General features: G+C 41.6%; 1 protein-coding gene across 8 annotated transcripts in view; it reads right to left on the reverse strand.

Annotated features, from left to right (window-relative positions):
- Nucleotides 1-23,570, reverse strand: part of ZMYND11 (zinc finger MYND-type containing 11) — a 136,214-nt gene that overhangs the window by 111,892 nt on the left and 752 nt on the right. The window contains exon 1 of one of the 8 annotated variants that reach the window (XM_040451588.1): nt 23,367-23,389. The exons of the other annotated variants lie outside the window; for them this stretch is intronic. The gene's annotated coding sequence lies outside the window, so the exon portion shown is untranslated. Of the gene's footprint in view, nt 1-23,366; nt 23,390-23,570 lie in introns of those variants that run through there. 8 annotated transcript variants of the gene reach the window in all.

The following is a 23,570-nucleotide window of genomic DNA, read 5'->3' on the forward strand; positions in this document are numbered from 1 at the left end:
AGAGGCAGAGGAAGAGACAGACACACAAACACACACACACACACACAGAGGGAGAGAGGGAGAGAGGGAGGGAGAGAGGGAGAGAGGGGGAGAGAGGGGGAGAGAGAGAGAGAGGGGGAGAGAGAGAGAGAGAGGGAGAGAGAGAGGGAGAGAGAGGGAGAGAGAGGGAAAGAGAGAGAGAGAGAATCCCAAACAGGCTCCCTGCTGTCAGTGCAGAGCCCGACCCGTTTCTTGATCTCCCAAACCCGGAGATCATAATGGGAGCCGAAATCAAGAGTCAGACACTTAACCCAATGAGCCACCCAGATGCCCCCGGACGAAAATTTTAACCAGTGATATAAACTGATGTCATCAGTTAAGTTTATGAAGTTACAAGCACATACACTGTATTCTTGGCATAACTTTGTTTTCTCTTAATTGAAGTGGTTTTCAGTTTTTATTTTAATTCCAATTAGTTAACAGGCAGTGTTATATTAGTTTCAGGTGTACAATAGAGTGATTCAACACTTCCATACATCACCCGGTGCTCCTCATAACAAGTGCATCCTTGATCCCCCACCCACCTCCCCTCTGGTGACTATCAGTGTGTTCTCTATAGTTAACAGTGTACCTTGGTTTGCCTCTCTTTTTCCCTTTGCTTATTTGTTTCTTAAATTTACATGAGTGAGATCATATGGTATGTGTCTTTCTCTGATGGACTTATTTCACCTAGCAGAATACCCTCTAGCTCCATCCATGTCATTACAAATGGGAGGTAATTTCTTAACTACTTTTACTAAAGTGTTTCGAACACTTAACCACTAACTCTACAATATTAAAGGAAACTACTGTTAGCTGTCTACAGCAGTTCACACAAAGCATACCTGATTTTGTTTACTGGGCAGGAAAGAAAAGAGAGAAGCAGTCTTACGGCAGTCTCTTCAGCAGCAAAGGCTTTCATGACGTGCTCCTGTTAAAAACCAGCCTTTGGGTCATCACGTACACAGGTTTATGAGCGCCTGTTTGCCTAGCACTGCTCTAGGTACTCAGGACGTGGTGGACAACTCAGAAAGGGGGTCGGGCAGACAATACACATAAAAACAAGATGATTTCAGACAGTGCCAAGTCCTATAAAGAAAATAAAAGGCAATGGTGAGGCCTCCTGAGACGATTAATTTTACGTGTCAATTTCACAGGCCACCAGCCCAAGGCTGGTTAGACACAGTTTCTGGGTGAGATCAACATCTGAATGGGTGCATTCAGTAAAGCGACTTCCCTCCCCACAAAAGCGGGCCTCCTCCAATCCACGGGGGGCCTGGGCCTATTAGGGTGGCTGGTCAGCTCATCTCTTCTTCTGACTTGGGACAGGGATTTACACCATCAGCTCCCCTGGCTTTACTTGGACAGGAACGCAACACCAGCTTTCCTGTCTCCAGCTTACAGATTTGGGGACCTCCCAGCCTCCATAAACAAAGTGCAAAACCAATCTCCACGTGTGTGCGTGCATGTGTCCTGTGGGTTTGTGTCCCTGGAGAACCCTGCCTAGTACAGCTCCTTTACACTGGCTGGTCACATTGCCATGGCAGTGTCATTAGTGTTCATTCACGAGATATTTGTAGTTCTTGTCCCTGGCACTAGTAGGACTGAACTCCCCCACTGCCCTTAAATTAGGTTTGGCCACGTAACTAGATTTGGCGAATGGAATCTGCGTAAAAAGGATCTATACCAATTCCATTTTGGAAGATTTAGAACCTCTCTCTCTCTCTCTGATAGGGTATGCCCTTTTTTCTTTATGCCATGGGTAAAGCCAGATGGTGGCTGCTGTGTCACCCTACGTCCCAGAATGAGGACAGTGCACAGCAGTGTTCCCAGACCATCTGTAAAGGACGTGTCAGATGGGCAAGAATCACTCTTCTTTAAAGCCACTGAGATGTGGAGGTTGCTTGTTATGGCAGCATAACCTAACCAATCCTGATGATCCTAGAATATTAGGGAGATTCTATTTGAGGTAAGACCTGAATGATGAAAAAGAGCTAGTCATGTGAGAAAGCCTGGGATGGAGGAAGGCAGAATGCACAGTGGCTGTAATGTGCAAAGAGACAGAGAGGTATGCTGAGACCCAAAGTCCAGAGTGACCACACCAGTGTGGATTTCCACATAATTTCAATAGGCAGCAACAAACAGGATTTTAAACTTCAGAAGAATAGAAGAGGCAACAATCTGATTTAAGAAAGTAATCCTTAGGGGCGCCTGGGTGGCGCAGTCGGTTAAGCGTCCGACTTCAGCCAGGTCACGATCTCGCGGTCTGTGAGTTCAAGCCCCGCGTGGGGCTCTGGGCTGATGGCTCAGAGCCTGGAGCCTGCTTCCGATTCTGTGTCTCCCTCTCTCTATGCCCCTCCCCCGTTCATGCTCTGTCTCTCTCTGTCCCAAAAATAAACATTGAAAAAAATTAAAAAAAAAAAAAAAAAAGAAAGTAATCCTTAGATGACAGAATAAAGATTTTTCTATTTTATCCCCTTCTCTAAAAGCAACAAACAAAAAAAATATCTTTGATGAACATATACTCTACAAAAAAATGAAAAAATATAAGAAGATAAATGAACTATAAATGTTCTGGCCAAAGAGTGAAAGATCAAATTTACACAGGGGTGTAGTAATGAGAAGCAAGCCACCGGCCTACAACTCCAGGAAAATTTGGGAACAGGAGGCAGCAGGTGCAGGGATAACCAGGGATGCTGAATAAATGGCCTTACTTAATAGACTGGATAAGAAGCCATTAGACTCCTGCAGCTGTAGTGCCGTCAGGCAGGTTCAATCAGACATCCACCCATCCTCATCCCTGAGGGAACAGGAGGCAGGGGCTATGAATAGGTAGAACCAGAAAGTGCATCTGGCAGCAACAAGGGTGGTGGTGATATACAAGCGAAAAACAGGAGGTTCAATAAAAAGCTACACGATGAATTGTAAATACCTGGCAGCTCCTTTCTACCACTAAATTCCAGGTACCTAATCTCAGGCTCAGGCAAGAGGCCAGATGAGAACTTTGTGGAGAAATTAAATTATCACAGACACTGATGTCCGAGGGAAACTAAGAAGCAGCCATCTGGCCCACTGACATCCTTATTGTAAAAGCCCACACACAGAATTTCAAATATCTTTCTAGTGCCTCACCCTTAAATATGGACAGACAGCCAAGGATCACTAGACACTGGTGAACAGTTTCTCAATAAAACAAAGAAAAAGGCCGTATCATGCAAACAGAAAACCAGGGGAGGTGGGGGAGGACATGAGACTTAAACAGAAAATGCAGGAATAGTAAAGATTTTCAAAATACACATAACGAATATCAAAGAGATGGAAAAGAAAATGTATCTATGAACCCATAAATAGAACATTGTAAACAGGAATATTGAGAAAATATTTAAAGATGATGAATAACAAACCCTGCTAAAGGAATAGAAGATAAGTTTAGGCTATGTCCCATAAAGTTAAAGAAAAAGACAAGAAACGCACAACAGGAGACCAGAGGAGAAAATCTTATAGGTGATACAATATCCAAATAACAAGAGTTTCAGAAAGAGTATCTGGAGGGGAGAAAGTTATCCAAGAAATAATTCAAGGAAAGAACCTAGCAATGAAGACAGGCATGTGCAGGGGAAAGGGCCCATCAGGTGCCCAGCACAGGAATGGGAGGAGGGCCAAAGCACGCTGCCTTCAAAGGTCAGAACACCAGCGGAAAGCAGCAGAGCCCCCAGGCTGCCACAATCTGAGATGTTTCGGATTTCTCAACAGCAATGTAGAAGCTAGGAAACGATGGGAGAATGCCTTATAATGCTGAGGAAAAATTATTTTCAACCCAAATTTCTGTAACTATGCAAACAATCAACTAGTGAAGGTTGAATTTATTGCAAAGAGATTTTCCATCTGCACATAACCCGGAAAAGAATGCCCTATGCACCCCTTTTCAGGAAGCTATGAATATGAATAAATACACCATAATTAAGGAAGACCCGGGAACCCTGTGCTATCTAGGAAACAGGACTGAACACAGGAAGCAGGCAGCAAATTCCTGGAGTGAGTGCTCTAAGGCAGAACCGGAGAGTATCCTGTCCACATCAGAGAGAAACATAAGAGGGAACAGGGTGAAATGGAGAATTTCTTAGATTCAATAAACACACAAACTTATACTATAAACAATAAACAATACACATAAATTTATGGATATCCTTGCAGAAATCTTAAATAAAATTTTTGCAAACAGAACCAAACAGCACATTAAAATAAATGCAGTTTTCCAGGAATGAAATGATGGTTCAATATTAGGAAATACATTAACATAATTAACGTGAGAAGGGCTAAGAAGAATATGATCACCTCTGTAAATGCTGAAAAGGCGCTTGACAAAATTTAACATCCATTCATGTAAAAAAAAAATGAATTGAGGGAACTATGTGTACATATACATGCATGTAGCAACAAAGTCAGCATTAATGAATTACTCTGCTAGAGTAAATAAAGAATTATGGGTCCTCACTACATTGTTCTCATTTAATACTGCACTGGAGGTACTTATCAGTGCAGTTACACAAGAGGAAGCAATCAGAGGAACAGGAATGCGGGGGGAAGGTAGCAATACCTCTATTTGCACACAAAGATGGTATGATTATGTATCCAGAAAACTAAGAAGAATAAAAAATTCAATCAAAATACTTTATTTAATAGGATAAAAAATTAACATGCAGCAGTGTCTTCATATACATAATTTAGAAGAAACAAAAATATATCCCATTTATAACAAAAGATTAAAAACAATGAAGTATCTAGTAGTCATAAACTTAAAGAAATACACAAACCAATATGGTGAGAGTTATAACATGCTCCTGAAAAACACAAATGTATAATCAAATAGCTGGAAAGATACCATGTTCTCAGGTAGAAAGGCTCAGGATCATCAAAATGCCAATTCTTTCTGAGTAATTTAGAAGGTAATACAATTTCAATCAAATATTCAAAATTATTTTCTTAAAGAAAACGGTTTCATAAAACTTCATTAGGAAGAATAGCAAGAATTTTCACAAAAAGAAAAACAATGAGGAAGAGCTAACCCTACCAGGAATTAATACATAACTAATTATTAGTAAATATAATTAATAAGTGTGGGACTGGCACATGAAAAGAGATTAATGCATCAAGATAGAAAGTTGAGATTTAGTCCCAAGTGCTTACGAAAATCTTTTAGAAGAGTAATCTGAGACTCCATTTTACCATTTCTCACCTATCAGACTATTGGAAGTAGAAGAGCCTGGCAATATCCTCTGCTGTACAGCAGCACAGCAACAACCCTCCTCACACCCTGCTGGTAAGAACACAAACACCACAGTCTTCATGTGAGGAAGGTGGCAGTAACCACCAAAATCATGTATGCATTTACTAGTTGGGCTAGCAATATCACTGACACAATCACAAATGATATGCGCAAAAAGCCTATTATAGCGCTATCTGTAATACTAAATCAATAGGGGACTGGTTAAACATAGCATGGGGCACCCACCCAGTGGAGTACAAAGCAGGTATAAAAAAGAACGAGGGGTCATGTGAAAAGGCAACCAAGAAATGGGCTTCATGAAAATTAAAAGCTTTTTTGCTTCATAGCACACCATCACGAAAATGAAAAGACAATCCATAAGACAAAAAATATTTGCAAATCATATATCTGAAAAAGGACTTCTATGCATACTCTACAAAAAAAAATTCTTACAATTTGATAATAAAAAGACAACCCACTTAAAACATGGGCAATGATATGAAAAGATATCAGGATATAAGGAGACATTTCTCCAAAGAAGATAAACAAATGACCAACGACCACATGAAGAGACGCCCAACATCATCGGATCACTAGGAAAATGCAAATCAAAACCAAAGTGAGATATTACTTGACACTCATAAGAAAACTCTACTCAAAAAAACAAGACAAAAGCAAGTGCCAGCTAAGATGGAGAGAAGTTGTATCCTCACACAACGCTAGTGGGCAGGTAAAATGATGCAGTGGCTTTTGAAAATAGTGTGGCAGTTTCTCGAGAGGAGGCATATGACCCAGCAATTTTTCTAGGCAAATGACCAAGAGAATTGGAGAGATGTTGGTCAAATGACATAAGCTTCCAATTTGAAGATAAATGAGTTCTGGGGGTGTAATGCATAGCACTGTAATTACAGTTAACAATACTATATCATACACTTGAAAGTTGCTGAGCAGTCAGATCTTACATGTTCTTACCACAACAGAAATCATAACTATGAGATGTGATAGAGGTGTTGGCTACCTCCATGGTATAATCATATGGAAACACATAAGGTATCAAATCAACACACAGTACACCTTGTTATGGCAATTAGATCTCAATCAAAAAGAAAAACCTATGTCCAACAAAACTTGTGTGGATATAGACGTAGCAGCGTGATTCGTAACAGCCAAAAAATGAAAACAACGCAAATATCCATCAACTGATGACTGGATAAATAAAATATGGTCTATCTACTAGGTTACTGCTCATACAACGGAAAACTCCTGAACCATAAAACGGAAGGAAGTACGGACACCTGCATGGGTGAACCTTGAACACGATGCTCAGTGAGAGAATCCAGACTCAAAAGGCCACATGCCCTAGGACCCCAATGACAGGAAACATCCAGAATGGGCCCATCTACAGAGACAGCAAGCAGAGGAGGGGCTGCCCGGGCTGGGAGAGGTGAATGGGGAATATGTTAATGGATTCGGGGTTTCCTTATGGGGTGTGAAAATACTCTAGAATTAGAGAGTGAAAGCGCTGTGCCACCTTGAGAATGTGCTAGAAACCACTGAACTGCGCACTTAAAACACAAGTCACAGAAGCCAAAGGACACAGCTTATTCACGTGAGGAGTCTTACAAAAGTAGAATTACATGAATCTTCTGTGCTTTAATAATTAACATTTTGCCATACACACACACACACACACATATATATATATATATATATATTTTTTTTTTTTTAACTTTATTTTTTGAGCAAGTATGGGAGGGGCAGAGACCGAGAGAGGGAGACAGAGAATCCCAAGCAGGCTTCACACTGTCAGTAAGGAGCCCAATGTGGGGCTCAAACTCAGAAACCGTGAGATCATGACCTAAGCTAAAACCAAAAGTTGGATGCTTAACTGACTGAGCCACGCAGGTGCCCCTTTGCCACAGATTTTAAATCTTAATGCTTATTTTTGAGACAGAGGGGGAGAGAGCACAAAGGGCAGGTGAAGGAGGGGCAGAGAGAGAGGGAGACACGGATTCTGAAGCAGGCTCCAAGCTGTCAGCACAGAGCCCAACGGGGGCTCAAACTCACGGACCGTGAGATCATGACCTGAGCCGAAGTCAGACGCTTAACCAACTGAGCTACCCAGGCACCCCCTGCCATGTATTTTAAATCTAAATTACTTTCCTCAAGTTCCCAAGACCTAGGTATCAAACACTCAATACTGTACATAGTAGCTGATCCTTAATAACAGAAAATAACAATTAATTATAAAATTCAGTTTAAAAAAACTTAAAACTCTTTATAATATCCTCTTCTACCACCAAAAAATATCAAAGAAATGTCAGATTATATACTGCCAAGTTTCAAATATCAATGAAAAGATCTGTACCTACATAACCTAAAATATTAATATGAAGGTATTTTTTGTTTGTATTCCTAATCTGACTCAAATTACTTTGTGCTTTTACTAGGTAAGTACTCTGAGTCATGTGCTGGATAGTGATGAAAATGCAGACCATACTATGCTGTCTCTCAAAAGAATATAATCCACCAATCTACCTCCAAATGTATGATTTTCACACTATCTAAACGTGACAGCACTAGTTGTTTTTTTTTTTAATTTAAATAAGTGTCTTTAAGCTAAAGTATGTATCATATCTAATTATATTTATCTTAAGAAATTAATCACGTGGCAAGGAAAAAAGCTTTTCCAAAGAGTTACTGTTACAGGACTCATAAGTAAAACAACTAAAATACAAAAATAGTTTATCCTTATTTAAAAACAAGACATGTAAGAACTGTTGAGTCATGATATTGTACACCTGAAACTAATATAACACTGTATGTTAACTATACTGGAACTTAAAATAATTAAAAACAAGATGTATAAATCTTCCAAGTAAGTATGATTTTTTTAAATGTTTTTAATTTATTTTTGAGAAAGAGTACAGGGAAGGGGCAGAGAGAGGAGGAGGCAGAGGATCTGAAGTGGGCTGTGAGCTGTCAGCACAGAGCCCGACGCGGGGCTCGAACCCATGAACCATGAGATCACGCCCTGAGCTTGTCAGCTGCTTAACTGACTGAGCCACCCAGGTGCCCCTGATGATGATTTTTTTTAAGCGTTAAAATTTCCTTAAAGCAAGGTGACTGGCAATCAAACATCTATCAGACACAGTCTAGCTGCTTAGACAGCATGTAGAGATAGCAAACACATTTCCCTAATAACCCAGGGTGGTCACCATGCGCAGAGACACCTACCTACCTACCTCGGGGTGTCACAGAGCAGGTGTCTGTGCTGTGGGGCTCTTAGCAGAATCCCTGACGTCTACCCACTAGATGCCAATAATTTCTCCGAAGGCATGACAGTCAAAAATGTCTCAGGTCTCCAGACACTGCCACATGTCCTGTGGTGAGCTCAGGTTGCAAATCAGACATGCTTTTTACATATGTGTGCTTGACTTTTGTTAATTTTCTATCTCCTCCCTTACTGTTCACCACTGACCCACTAACCTCTTCCCAGCATGCATGTTTCTTAAAAGATGCGCTTTTCCTTTAAAAGCTGTTTTAAATATCCACCAAATATCAGACCACCACCCTGATGACAGATGGTTTCCCAGGGTCATGCTGTAAGAGGGTAGGAGTTCTCTAAATAAAGGGTATGAGTTTTTAGATTTCTAACCACTGTGGATATCAGTTAGCCTCTCTAGATTTTTTGGTCTTTTCATTCTTTTTTGAGTAATCTCTGTATGCCCGACATGAGGCTCGAACTCACACTCCCAAGATCAAGAGCCACGCGCTCCAACAACTCGTTTTCATTTTCAACCAAAACCAAAAGTGCAAAAACTGTATCCTATCTTATTTTGCTTTTCTTAAGATTGCCACTGAGGCCAAACATGTCTTCACGTTTTTTTAACATGTGTAACCCTTTTCTACACAAGTGCTTATCTGTGTTCTCTACAGAAAAAACCACTAGGAAAAGATGTCCAATTAAAGGAAGTCAAAATAAGAGGAATTTTCTCATATTTCACGTGTAGCCATGAACTTTCGGGTAAAAATAAAAGATACAAACATGAAACGAACATAAAAGCCCTGACACAGAAAAACTTCAGATACATACCTACGGCAGATTCTCATCATTTGTAGAACTCACACGTGTGAACTCCCCTCTTGCTGAAATCCGCACCTGTGGCCACAGTCACTCAGGACAGGACACTTTCCCAGCTCCCATTCCGCCTCCTGTTCCAGCCCAGACAGTAAACAGTGCCCTTTCTGCAGTCTACTTAATGCACGTTTTTTGCGTTTCTGCGCTCTGTTGGTGATCTCCCAGCTTGAACAGTCTAAGCGAGGGCTCCTGAGCACAGCAGGCTGTGGCTGCCTCCTGGAGAGGGTGCGCGTGTCAGGCAGGCCTCATTCAGGCAGCCGGTCACAGGGCTGTCCCTAACAACTCACCTGCCCCGTCACCCAGAACCAGGCAGGAGAAGTGCACCCATTCGTGCCTGAGGCTACTCCAGAAAGTGCTACGGTAACACCTACGGTGCTCAAAAGATGGAAAAGCAGCTGCATTCGTGGATCCAGGCGATGATAACAGATCAAAAAGTGTAGTGGACAGCATTGTTCTGAGGTGAAAGTCCAAGAAATTTACAGTCCAGTTACCTGGGGTCAAGAAAACGCTAGATCCTCCTCAGGTAGTGCTGGCTGCCTGCCATGTTTCAAAAAGTGACACCATATGAAAAAAGGTTAAATTTGCCTGCATATACTGGCTTGTTTTATAAGGATTTTAGCAAATGACACTGTAGAACAGAAATGGCATTTCGGTTTACAAAAACGTAAGCAGAGGGCTAGCAGGAACGTAACCCTGTATTTTTCCCTCAGAAGCAAAGGATCAATGTTGGTGAATTCCCTGTCTGTGGTGACCTGACATAACATTACTGTGAGTAAAAAGATGGACTATGATTATAATAAAATGTAATCTTTACTTTTCAGAGGTTTTAAATAGTCATTTTTATAACATGATAAAGCGAACATCCTGCAAACCATTTTAAGCAGGGAGATGAAGAAAACCAAAGCTTTTATGAGCTTTCCAGTTAGCTATACAGCCAAGGCTGATCATTGCCACCATGGCAGAGTATTCCCTGTCCCTCATAACATTATTCCCAGTATTCCCTGTCACTCCTAACATTATTTCCTAACAAGTCAGTTAAAATGACATGATCACGGTCTTTCAGGAACTTAAAAAACTATGAACAGGGTCATAATGTTTGTGTCGAGAATTATTTTTTGAAGCCATTATTTACAACACAGCAACCATACCAGCCCATGCTAAGTTAACCAGAAGGCGTCGTTTCTCAAGTATTTTTTTCCAAGAGGAATCTGTCATAATTTGCAGATTGTACAATGGTAAACATCAACTTTGAAGGAGACATAACAATTCTGTACTTCAGAAGCGACAGAGTATGAACTATTTAGGTACACGTCAGCACTGTACTAAGGAGTTCAACAGCAGAGGGACAACAGGAAGGTCCATGTCATCCGCTGTAGAGAGCTTATACTACAGGTAACACCTATCGCTTAATAAATGTTTGAATGAAGGGTCACCTCGGTGGCTCAGTCAGTTAAGCATCCAACTCGGTTTCAGCTCGGGTCATTATCTCACAGTTCCTGGGTTTGAGCCCCATGTCAGGCTCTGCATTGATAGTGTGGAGCCTGCCTGGGATTCTCTCTCTCCAGCCCTCCCTGACTTGCTAGCACACGCTCTTTCTCTCAAAATAAACTTTAAAACAAATAAATCTTTGAAGGAATTTAATCGGTTTATACAGACCTCTCTTTCTTCCTAATACGTTTGCCTATAAAATATCATCTCTTTAATGCATGAAATTAGACCAAACTTTGCAGGTGAACTTTTCCACTGTGTAGATTCTGATTACATGAGACTCAATGAGAATTTTTTTTTTTAATTTTTTTTTCAACGTTTATTTATTTTTGGGACATAGAGAGACAGAGCATGAACGGGGGAGGGGCAGAGAGAGAGGGAGACAGAATCGGAAACAGGCTCCAGGCTCTGAGCCATCAGCCCAGAGCCCGACGCGGGGCTCGAACTCACGGACCGCGAGATCGTGACCTGGCTGAAGTCGGACGCTTAACCGACTGCGCCACCTAGGCGCCCCAATGAGAATTTTTTAAAACCCTTGGGGCGCCTGGGTGGCTCAGTCAGCTAAGTGTCCGACTTCGGCTCAGGTCATGATCTCCCAGTTCATGAGTTCGAGCCCCACATGGGGCTCTGTGCTGACAGCTCAGAGCCTGGAGCCTGTTTCAGATTCTGTCTCTCTCTCTCTCTGCTTCTCCCTGGCTCTCACGGTCTCTCTCTCAAAAATAAACATTAAGAAAAATGTTTAAACCCTCAATTATTTAGCAGTCCACTTAAGGATATTTTACTCTCATGAAGGAGCAAATCTTATTTTACTGTACGTGAATTTTATTATAATGAATGACAAGAGGAGAATTAAGAAGTTATGGGACCATTTTGCAGATCACAGATCGCAAACACACAAAGCAGGGGGAGACAGTGGCACGCGGGCTCCCGGCATGCACTCTTGGAACAGCGGCAAACATCAAGAGAAGAATGCATTTCAGCTGACACCTAACCTCTGAGCAGGCCTGGGTAACACGCATTCTTGTCTTTTTATATTGAATGGATGTAATAAACATATCAAAGCTTATAATATCTTTGAATTCCATGTTTTATTACATCTTCCAGAAACTATGAAATCTTAACCACTACCTTACACGTAGCAAAGTGTATGGCAAGAGAGGACACAGACAACAGACACTGATGAGCACTTTCCACAGCTGAAGCGCCAAATACCCATCATTTTAATACAACCTCTGTTCCTAAAGTACTCTGAGTTTTAGTTTGGTTAAAATGTGTTTCCTGCAACCCTGAAGAAAGGTGTCAAAAAAGGTTTGGTCTCATTCACATTTCTGGCCTGTGCTTAGTAACTCCTAGGCCACTGTGTTAAGAAGGATTTTAACCTGTAAACTTACAGGTTATTGGGAACGAGGGGGAGGGGAGGCAGTCCCCAGGAAACTACAAGAAGTATGTAATTATTAACTCTGGTTAATGAAGGCACATTATTTTCTAAAATAATCCCATCACATCAGCTTTAGAAATGGCTGCAACCAGGGGCGCCTGGGTGGCGCAGTCGGTTAAGCGTCCGACTTCAGCCAGGTCACAATCTTGTGGTCCGTGAGTTCGAGCCCCGCGTCAGGCTCTGGGCTGATGGCTCGGAGCCTGGAGCCTGTTTCCGATTCTGTGTCTCCCTCTCTCTCTGCCCCTCCCCCGTTCATGCTCTGTCTCTCTCTGTCCCAAAAAAAAATAAATAAACGTTGAAAAAAAAAATTAAAAAAAAAAAAAAAAGAAATGGCTGCAACCAGACATGCCCAGGGGGCTCCACCAGTGGAGTGTGTGCAGCTCTTGATCTCAGGAAGCTCTTGATCTTAGGGACTGAGTTCAAGGCCCACGTTGTACATACTTTAAAAAAAAAAAAAAAGCATGGGGCCCCTGGGTGGTTCAGTCGGTTGAGCGTCCGACTTCGGCTCAGGTCATGATCTCGTGGTCTGTGAGTTCGAGCCCTACGTCAGGCTCTGTGCTGAGGGCTCAGAGCCTGGAGCCTGCTTTGGATTCTGTGTCTCCCTCTCTCTCTGCCCCTCCCCTGCTCATGCTCCATCTCTCTCACGGTCAAAAATAAACATTAAAAAAAAAAAAAAAAAAGTATGGAAGCACTTTGGAAGAGGTTGTGGTCCCGCATCTCTCCCTGAAGAAGTGACATTTAACCCAAAGCCTCCAGACATTTAAAATTAACCAGCAAGGCTGAAGCAAAGGAAGAGTAGCATCAAAGGTGGTACTGTGTGCATGAGCCAGACTGCAGGGAGGAGCTTCACAAGCCATTATGAAGGATTCAAGACTATAATGTAAGACACTGGGAAGTCACTGAAGAATTGTCCAGCCAAAGAAAGCGATTAGTTCCCCAACAGCTTTTTGGCTCGGAGGGTTATTCAGTATCAGTCATAGTAATTCCACCCTCCTCACTTCTACTTCTAGGACAGATGCCCTTGCCCCTAAAAAACAGCCTCCTCCTTCTGTGAGTATCAGTAGTTCTAGACGTGATGCAGCCATCTTGCAACCATGAGGGGCACTAGTCTCAGAACAAAGCTGCTGCTGGGGGCAGGGGTGACTGCACAAGGGAAAGACAGGCCTCCAAGCTGCTGACAGGAGGACCCACAGTCCGTCCTATCCCTGGACTTCCAGTGTGAGCCACGGTCTTCTCCGAGTTTGAACTGAAAGCATCTAAGCTGATACAGTAACTACCACCATGTTGATGATAACAGACCATGAGCAGGGATGAGACTCTGGAGGGAGCCAGGCAGGAAAAGAACAGGATTCCGAGGGCAGAGCACAGGGGCACCTCACGTTCACTTCTAGGTAGAAGAGCATCTCGGGGGTGCAGGGGTGGCTCAGTCGGTTGAGCGTCTGCCTCCTGATTGCGGCTCAGATCCTGATCCCAGGGTTGTGGGATGGAGCACAGTCTCCCTCTAAAATAAAGAGGAGAAAGAGGAGGAGAAAGGGCAGCAGCATCTGGCAAACACAGAAGCAGCAGTCAGAAGTGCTCAAGAGAAGCTCAAGAGTGTGGCATTTCAGAAACCAAGGAGGGGATGGTCAACTGTGCCTCACAACCACAGAATGAAGCCCGACAGGTCACGTCACCATGACCTCACTGGAGCAGCTTCAATCACCCGATGGTGGAGGACACTGGACTAGAAGAAGTGGAGAAACAAAGGGGGAACGGTTCTTTTGATGGGTGCTCAGAAAGGTTAGTACAGGAGAAAAGAAAACCAGAGCAGGTGTGCAGTTCAGCACGATGTCTGCTGTTTTGTGTTATTCTGTGATGGTGGGAGATGTCCAATGTGTCTGACAGCAGGTGAGAGGCTTCTGGAGGGCAGCTGTGCAGAGCACAGGTGCAGAGGACGGCAGGTGCAGCATGTTACTTCCCACACTTCGCCCAGGAGAAAGGGCTCTAGTAAGTCAGGACAGAAAGTGGAAAATGAGGCCAGCTGAGAAATCCAGCAGGATTTAGAGCCCAGATGGTGGTGTAGTGCCTACAATACGCAGGCAGTCTTGTCCACCTCCACGTACCACGTGCAGCACCATACTAGGAATTATACCAAAATCTCCGTCAGGGTTCTCAGGTCAAGGAACTGGCAAGATGATTATGGGGTAAAGTGTAAATAAAAACAAGCAACAGAATACGAACCAGCTGAGGCTAATGCAGTTCAACTGAGGGACAAATCACTGACGGCTGGCAGTAAGGTGGAGAAGACGAGACTCAGCGGAGAACGTAAATGCCCACAAACTGTCAAGTAAATTTTGAGTTGACTTCACCATTGGCAGTGGAATGAGGAAGTGAAAGGTGGATACCCAACCAAAGGTTACAAACTATTATTAATATTAACCAATATACTTGCTCACGGAAAACAAGCAAAACAAAAACAAAAACCCACTGTTGGAAGGATAAACAATTACTGGCTAAAGAAGTTTTACATAAAGCACAGCAGGGCATAACAGCAGGCCAAAATTTCCTGAATGACAGGGTTGTCGTAGTCCCCAGGGGAGAAAGTGAAGGACACGTTCACAGAGACCTCCGTGCACTGCCTGGTAACAGATTTCAGGCCTCAGCGCAGGGAAGAGACCAGAAGCAGAGCCTCCCGCCACCCGGGGTCCAGGACACGGAGGACAGATGCCGCAACAGCCAGCATTCAGTTCAGCATTTCATATGAAAGAATTCAGATTTTTCTCAATTACTTCCTATAAATCAAACTTCCTGTGATCCTGCTCCTATTATTTACAGTATTTAGAATCATTCTAGGAAGCGGCACCGCTACTGAGGAACAAACACTGACTCCTGGTCCTACACCCGTCTAACATCCCCACTCTATTCTTCAAGGTGAAACTCTAGAAGACGATGCTATTTAAAATACAATTCATATGAAGTTGGTTAGAAACCACTCACAAAATATCTTAGGCCTTCTAACCAACTTCGAATCAATAGCATGATACAAAGATTTTATTGCTATAAAGCCTAGGATATTTTGTAAGTGGTGTCTTTGTAACACTAGCTTGCAAGGGGCTATGTTCTAACATTTTTCATGTCAACATCTCCATTTTTCTATGATCCATATTAAGAATTGAGGTAGAAAATACCAGTTCACTAACACCAAACATTATTGAACACTCACAGGGTAATACTGATGTGGGTGCTACTAGACTTTTACCTGGGACTTGACAGTCTCAATTTGTCCTAAGGTACAGTATTCAATCTAGTAAATATTAAAACTTACTAGTTTAATGAAGGTTATTTATATACCATTGTACCAGAAAGCCACGGTTGAATTGACTATGGGCACTCAGCAGAACTTACTTTCTTTGGCTGTGAATAAATGGGATACAACTGTTTTATTCTAGATTGTAGTTAAAAGAAGCTGAGAGAAGATTAAAAGTGCTATTGCTGGTCCTACAAAAACATTACTAAATTGGTTAGTTCTTCTGTCTACAACTGATATTTCAAGAGAATCCTTTTAAATTTAAATGGTTGACATTGATGCGGTCACTGATGTGATGTATGTTGAGAAGGAATACTAACTTCAACAATCACCTTGCAACAATATCATCATGGAGAGACCTGACTGCCTGAGGTCCGCCTATGGAAAATGTATGTACTTTTACTTTAGTCAAATTAGTTTTCAGTGTCTGATTTCTTAATTTTATGTATTTGAAATCTTGCGAATTAAGAATATCTGTAAATATATAGGTATTTAAAACTTTATGATAATAAATGTAATTCAGCAACATGATTCAGCAATTTTCTTTTCAGGGGCGCCTGGGTGGCTCAGTCGGTTAAGCATCTGACTCTGGCTCAGGTCATGATCTCCCGGTTCATGAGTTTGAGCCCCACATTAGGCTCTGTGCTGACAGTTCAGCGCCTGGAGCCTGCTTCGAATTCTGTATCTCCCTCTCTCTCTGCCCCTTCCCTGCTCACACTCTCTCTGTCTCTTAACAATAAATATTTTTTAAAAAAAATTATTTTCAGAACAAGATAGTTAGGTACATCAAACTTATATATTACTTTGTAATGGTAAAGGCTCTAAAAAAAATTTAAGCTACTTCAATTCTATACCTCCTTTTTTCCCCACAGGACACACAAGAGAATGTGATGTTATATTAACCCTCTGTGTGAATTTTTGCCTTATTAAACATTGTGCCTCATTTTATTAAAAGTGTTCTCTTGGGGGAAAAAATGCGATTCTAACAACAGCAATTTAATAATTGCTTTTGAACATATCTGGTACTCTAAAACTGAGAAAACTATTTATAGGTAAGAAAATATGACAACACACTCTAAAAGCTGTGTGTTGTCACATGATGTAGAACTAGAAAAAGCAGTAAGAAGCCGGGGACCAGTAGGAATGAAGTGTGCACAGGGCTGCTTCCTCCCCATCTAAAAACCAGCTGCCGTTTACCCTGGCTTCTACAGAAGTAGGGAGCCAAGAGAAAGCCTAACTTTAAACTGGCTTCGTGGTTGTTCAGCTTTGTGTTTGTTTCAGGTTGTTCACCTGAAAATAATGGGGACTAGAAGCTAGTTCTAATAATCCTCAGAAAATAAAATCTAAGTTTCAAATTATTCAAACAGAAGTTTCTTACCTGAAACAATCCAACATGACTAGAGATTACAAGAGACTTCTTAAAATTGTGTTAATACAGGTGTGCAGAGTAGTAAACTAAGAAGGTATTTCAAAAAAGAGATAACAGGTTTTTGACATTACATATTAAATGTTTTAAAATATAAGAAATATGTAGAGGTACCTGGGTGGCTCAGTTAAGTATCTAATTGCGGCTGGGGTCATGATCTCACGGTTCGTGGGATCGAGCTCCGCATCAGGCTCTGGGCTGACAGCATGGAAATCTGCTTGGGATTCTTTCCTTCTCTCTGCCCTTCCCCCACTTGTGTGCACGTGCACACTCTCTCCCCCTCTCTGCCTCTCTCTCAAAAATAAACTTAAAAAACAGGTTAAATTATAAGTACAATAGAAAAATAAATCACCTTAAATTTTATGTACTCTATAATTTAAAAAGACAACACCGCTAATGATAAATAAAATGCCTGAAAAATTAAATATGGTATCAGTGGAAATCCCAAATACATTAATCTCACTTGTTCCTACTGAAAGGATCGGGTAAAGTAGACATGCTGCATGTCAAAACCCAAAAATTAAGGACTTGATCTCCCAGACACCATTTCTCAGGTGCATTTCTGAGACAGAAAAAAAATCAACAGGCAGATAAGAATCTACAAAAAAAAACTAAAAAGTTCACAACAGCTTTCAAGCCAAGATGGTTTCCATGCTCACCCTTTCATTAAGCCTTCTTCCTAAAAATCTTTCTACAGCCATTAAATGGGAAAACCATGTTTAATATCCCACTCTAACATCCCTTCTGATGAGTATCAGGATGGTCTGGATCTGTGCAGGCTACAACTCCATTCATCTAGGTCTCTCTTCACCATATGGTTCTCATATTACTTTATTTTAGATAATAGTAAACACCTACTGAATTCTGAAGCCTCAGTACTTACAGCTACTTCCAAGAAATTAGCTACTTCCATCCAAATTGAACTTATTTAGCAAAGGGAATGCTAAAAGCTTCCTCAAGACAATGACTTTTCCCTCTAATATAGCAAGAACACTCTATTGTTGGAGTGAATTCTGAAAATTCTCAGACATTTCTATATGTAAGTCTTAAAATGAAGATTGTAAGTTGGCCCCAACACCTGCACCAAGTTATCTTCATAGTGTGACTGCCAATAGTGACAGCAAGACAATGAGCCAATCATTGATGCCTGCTCTCAGATTACTAGCTGTCATTTACCAGAGAGATTGGAATTAACCAGAACTTTGCATTTGGAAAGTTCTGATTACCAGGAGGTACCTAACAGTCCTTTCTTCCCACCTCCTACTTTTTGTAAGGAGAGTAGGCATAGTGTTAAATTCTTTTATTACTCTGTGTGTGCTTTTTCAGGATTATAAATGTACATTTGGAGGATGAAGGTATAACAGTAAAAAGAGCCCAGTAGTTGGTAGGTTTTAGGGAAACAGCAGCCAAATAGAGTGTAAGTGTGGCAGTCATACACTTGAACTCAAAACCCATTTGATCATGTATGCTGTGTGACCTCTGGCACTGGTACTTAACCCACTGGGTCCAGCTGTCTCCTTGTAAGTCACAGGGTACTTACAACTGTACTGTAACAATGTAACTTATCATATAATCATACCGTAATAACACTTCTCTCCTTGTGCTGTAGCGAAGACTGAACCAGAGTATAACTGCCTAGTAAAGTAGGTGTTCACTAAGTGACACCTTCTTAAGAAAATGGTGCTGGGGCGCCTGGGTGGCGCAGTCGGTTGAGCGTCCGACTTCAGCCAGGTCACGATCTCGCGGTCCGGGAGTTCGAGCCCCACGTCAGGCTCTGGGCTGATGGCTCAGAGCCTGGAGCCTGTTTCCGATTCTGTGTCTCCCTCTCTCTCTGCCCCTCCCCCGTTCATGCTCTGTCTCTCTCTGTCACAAAAATAAATAAACGTTGAAAAAAAAAAAATTAAAAAAAAAAAAAGAAAATGGTGCCGCCACAAGCATGGTGTAGATGATAGAACCTGGCTTTCTAAAACTGCCTGGAAGGTGAACTTCTCAAAGGACCTAATGTCAATACACAGCAAATTAAAATATATTTATGACAGATTCTCCTGCTATAAATCCCTGTATCTTCCTGATTAAAAAACAACAACAAAAACAAACTTAGCATTTTTTAATCCCAATTGTGAGAATTAGCATTAGGTGACTAACTTCCCACAAATCCATTAGAAATTTTGAATATTCTTGTGTTTACATGATACATGCCTACCTAGGTAAGAAGATTCTTCCCTCGTTATATTTTAAATTTACTTAGCATGTAAGCATATCAAACTGGGGAAAATATTAAAATTTTTAAGCGGGTCTACCTTTCACTAAATACTTAGATAATATCTGAAGAACATAAAAAAGTATTAATCACAACAAAGTTGTTTTTAAAAATCCTCATGTGATGAACATAATAAAATCACAAAGTTACAAATCAGAATAAATCTGAAATCAGTGTTAAAACCTCAAAAGTAATCTTAACTCAAATGCAATATACTATTCCATGGCACCTATCCTTACTTTCTTCTGTCACCTCTCACTTGCTTCAGTAATTGTTACCTAGCAAGTGTCTAAAACATAAAGAACAATATTTATGTTTCCATAAAGAACAATGTTTAATGAACGAGATATTAAAACATTCTACCTATTGTCAGAAAATACAACATTTTAATGTAATCTTATGAAACAGTAATTATGGAGTAATGTGAACTACAAAAGCATTTATTTAAAACAAAATTAGGTAACCTACTATATTTAAATATTACTCAGTTCACAAAATAAATAAAACACCACACAAGTTTTCATCAATACACATTTTTCCAATATAATGTGATCTGCGAGATATATTCCTCTCAACACTGAAGAACAGAGGAGTCCTAGGTTGCCTGAAAAATGTGGACTTAACAGTATCCCATTACCTTTGTAATTTCTTTAAATTCACGTAAAATTAGGCAAACATTTAACCTTTTACTACTGAATATAAAATATAATACAATGAAAGACTAAATGTCTAAATGTTTATTAGTTCCACATAGATTAGTTGTAAAATTGAGGTAAATAAGTATCTAACAATATACTAAATGTCCCTACTAAATAATGAACTACTACACAAATACTTTTTAACGTCCAAGTAAACATACAGACTATTTACACTTGTAAATAACTTTTGCATTAAGTATAATACAGCAGTTTCACAATAAACAACTTTTCAAGAATTTTCTGCCTGAAAAATTATTCGTAACAGGCACACATACGTGTGATAAGATCTTTCCTTATGGCGGTACGACACGTTTAAAATAATACAGCTAAGACTTGATTACTCAAAAAGACCATACTCTTGGGTATTTAGATTTGGATTGTTCTCTCCCTCTCATTAAGCTTCGTTTGTATCACTTTACCTCCTATCACAGGGATCCTCAAACTTATGTTCTACAGAGCACATTCTCTCACAAAACCCCTCGTTTGCCCACTTCTTGTTAAAGAGCGTACGCTGGAATGGGGTGTGGTAGGAGGTGGTGGGGTCTCTCATATTAAAACAAAGACTGCTGTGCTGTAGGATTTCTAGAAGTGGAACAGCATATGTAAAGTACTTTGCACAATGGCTAAGACTCAATGAATATACACCATTTGGTCCATATTATTATGGTATTCATTTATGTGATGAACTTGTAGATACCAAATGTTTCAAAAATCAAGACCAAAACCACTGATGATATAGAGAACCTTTAGATCACTAATGACTGTCACGAAATCACCGCACCAAAGCAGATTTGTTTTTTAAATTTTGACAACGCCACCACAAAAAGTAACTTAAAGTTACTGCTCAAGACATACAGGTAAAAATTAAACTCAATTCGGTTATTTTTTACTTGTCAAAATTCCTAGTAAAAATATTGGTGAAGGTTATGAATTCCTCTTCCAAATGAAGAGATGACAAGCAGTTATTCTTTATTCAGAAAGTCCTTCTGCTTCAAGTAAATATAAAACATACGACCTGAAGCAGTTGCAGACAAGGTGACAGATGTGAGAAAAGAGAAAATGATTCACTGATTACCAACAGTTACAACAAGAACTCACACCATGTACTTCAGTTACCCAGACTCTTCATCAAAGATACAGAAGTCAGGACAGGTGGGTGCCAGGCACGGGGGGAGGCAGGTAGGGAGTCAGTGTTTGTATGACTGGATATTAAGTTTTACAAAATGAAAAGAACTCTGGAGATGGACAGTGGTGATGGCTGCACAACAGTGTGAATTTAATATCACCAGACTATACACTTTAAAATTAAGATGATAAATTTTGTTATGTATACTTTACCAGTAAAAAAAAAAAAAAGAGTAAAAGCAAAAAAAAGTAATGATGAAAAGACCCTTAACACTGCTTCAAGTAAATGAACCACAAGGACTACAACAAACAAATGCTTGTTTTCCAACTTTCTGAAATGACTAAAGTTGAAAACACAGATTCCGAGGTGCACACCACCACAAATCGGTAAACAAGACACATGTGAGCACGATGTGCTGTAATTTCAGAGCTTCTCTCCTGTACACGAGTTTAAATTATTAGCCTGAATTTTACTCAACTGAACTGAATTAGTCTAATAGTGATCCATGCACTATTAGGCCTATGAGGTAGGTACAATTACTATCATTCCTGTATTCCAGATGGGGAAACTGAGACCAGGCATGGTAAATGTAATTAATTTGCCTGCTGTTACTTTGACAGAGGAGATTCAGACCCAAGTCATCTGGCTCAGGGATCATTTTGCTATGCCACCTCTCTGATCTAAATGACAAAAAAAAAAAAAAATCTAATCACCCTATTAAAAAAAGTTCAGTGTTAAGTCCAAGGTTTTCAAACAGTGAAAAGTGTTTAGCTATCATAAGGCAAAGTCTGACCATTAACTCCATTTTTTTTTCCAGATACACCCTCTTTACCTAAATGACATTTACTATGTAGAATTTAATGGATGGATAGTAAAGGAAGGTAAAGGAAATAGGACGCCAAAGGTTTAGGTCTTTAAGCAATATGAAGGCAGCATCTGATACCTCTATTACAAAAGCCGGAATTCTTCATTAACTTAATGTCTCAAGGTTTGCCAAAGTGCATGGGTGTCTCTATTACAGTGCACGTGAGAGAATTACCTGAACAACCCCTAAGGAAAAAGGGGTAGAGTTAGGAAAGAGTTTACATAAACACGTGTCAATTCAAGGAAATCGGAAAAAAAGACACCTCACTCCAAGTACCAACATAACCAGGTCCCAGGAATATTCAGCATGAGCTCAGAAGCGAAAATTAACATTTTAAGTGATCGTTCTCTGTAAATCATTTACAGGTGTATTTAAACACGTTGCAACAGGTAACTGCAGAAATAAATTGCCCACTTTACGGAATGTGAAAGGGAGATTCAGTTTTCTCATGAACATCTATGGGGAGAAAGTACCATGTAAAAGACAGAAATCCTCTGTTAACCACAGGTAGAGTTAAGAAAAAAAAAAAATTTGATTCTCTCATAATCACATCCCACATCTCCTACTCTTTGAATCTCTAGCCTAACCATCCTATAAAAGATCCACCAAAAATGACCATAACCAGCGCCAATTCGCCAAAGACGTGGAAAATAACATGCCTGTACAAAATTCATATTCTATCTTCTTACTGTACAAATCAGAATTCAGAAAAACCACAAAGGTGACAGTGCTTACCAGAAAGCAAACTTTTAAAGTACAACCAAGACTGTCTCCTCGATAACTTCCAACCTTTAGAGTCAATGACCCCAAAACCCGAAAAGGTTATGCATCCCACATTTAGAAAGCTACAACTACTTCATTTCTCACTTTAAAACCAAACAAGCCTTTTACTTTCTGCTTTTCAACAGACTAAATTCTTTTTAGGCAGGCTTACTGTAGGATGCAAAACACCGGATGAAGCGGACCTAAGGGCCCAGGACCTAAACCTCGGGGCACCCGTGGGTCCCTCCAACCTGCAGGCACCTGCCCTGAGCGCCCAGCCAGACCCGGGCCCAGGCCCCACGAACACCGCACCGCGGGTCGCACGGGGGTGGGGGTGGGGGGCGCGAGGGGCCGTCCACGTGGAAGCCGGGGTCCCGGGCGGGCCTGCAATCGGCGGCCCCGCTCCGGACGCCGCGCCGAGGCCCGGGAGGACCTGTTGAGAAGACGGAGGCCTGGCGGCCGCCGAGGCTACCCCACAGAACGCGGACCCGGCCCCGCTTGGGTCCTCGGGGCCCGCCCTGCCCCGGCCGCGGCCGCCGCCCTCCAACAACGAGCCGCGACGGCCAGCGCGCCGCCGCCCTCCCCCACTCACAGGGCCGCGCATCCGCGGACCCCGGCCCGAGGGCCCAGGCCTGGCCGCGCGGGAAGGGCCGGCCCGGCGGGCGGCGCTCACGCGACTCCCCGGCTTCCGGCCCGAGCAGGCCCTGCACGGTCCTCCTCCTGCGGCCCGCCCCTCCCGGACCTGCCGAGGGCGAGGGGGCGCGGGCGGGATCCCCGCAGGCCCCGCCGCCCCCGC

The sequence above is a fragment of the Herpailurus yagouaroundi genome, unplaced genomic scaffold (assembly GCF_014898765.1).
Source record: "Herpailurus yagouaroundi ecotype Mexico unplaced genomic scaffold, PumYag 203, whole genome shotgun sequence".
Taxonomy (NCBI): Eukaryota; Metazoa; Chordata; class Mammalia; order Carnivora; family Felidae; genus Herpailurus; species Herpailurus yagouaroundi.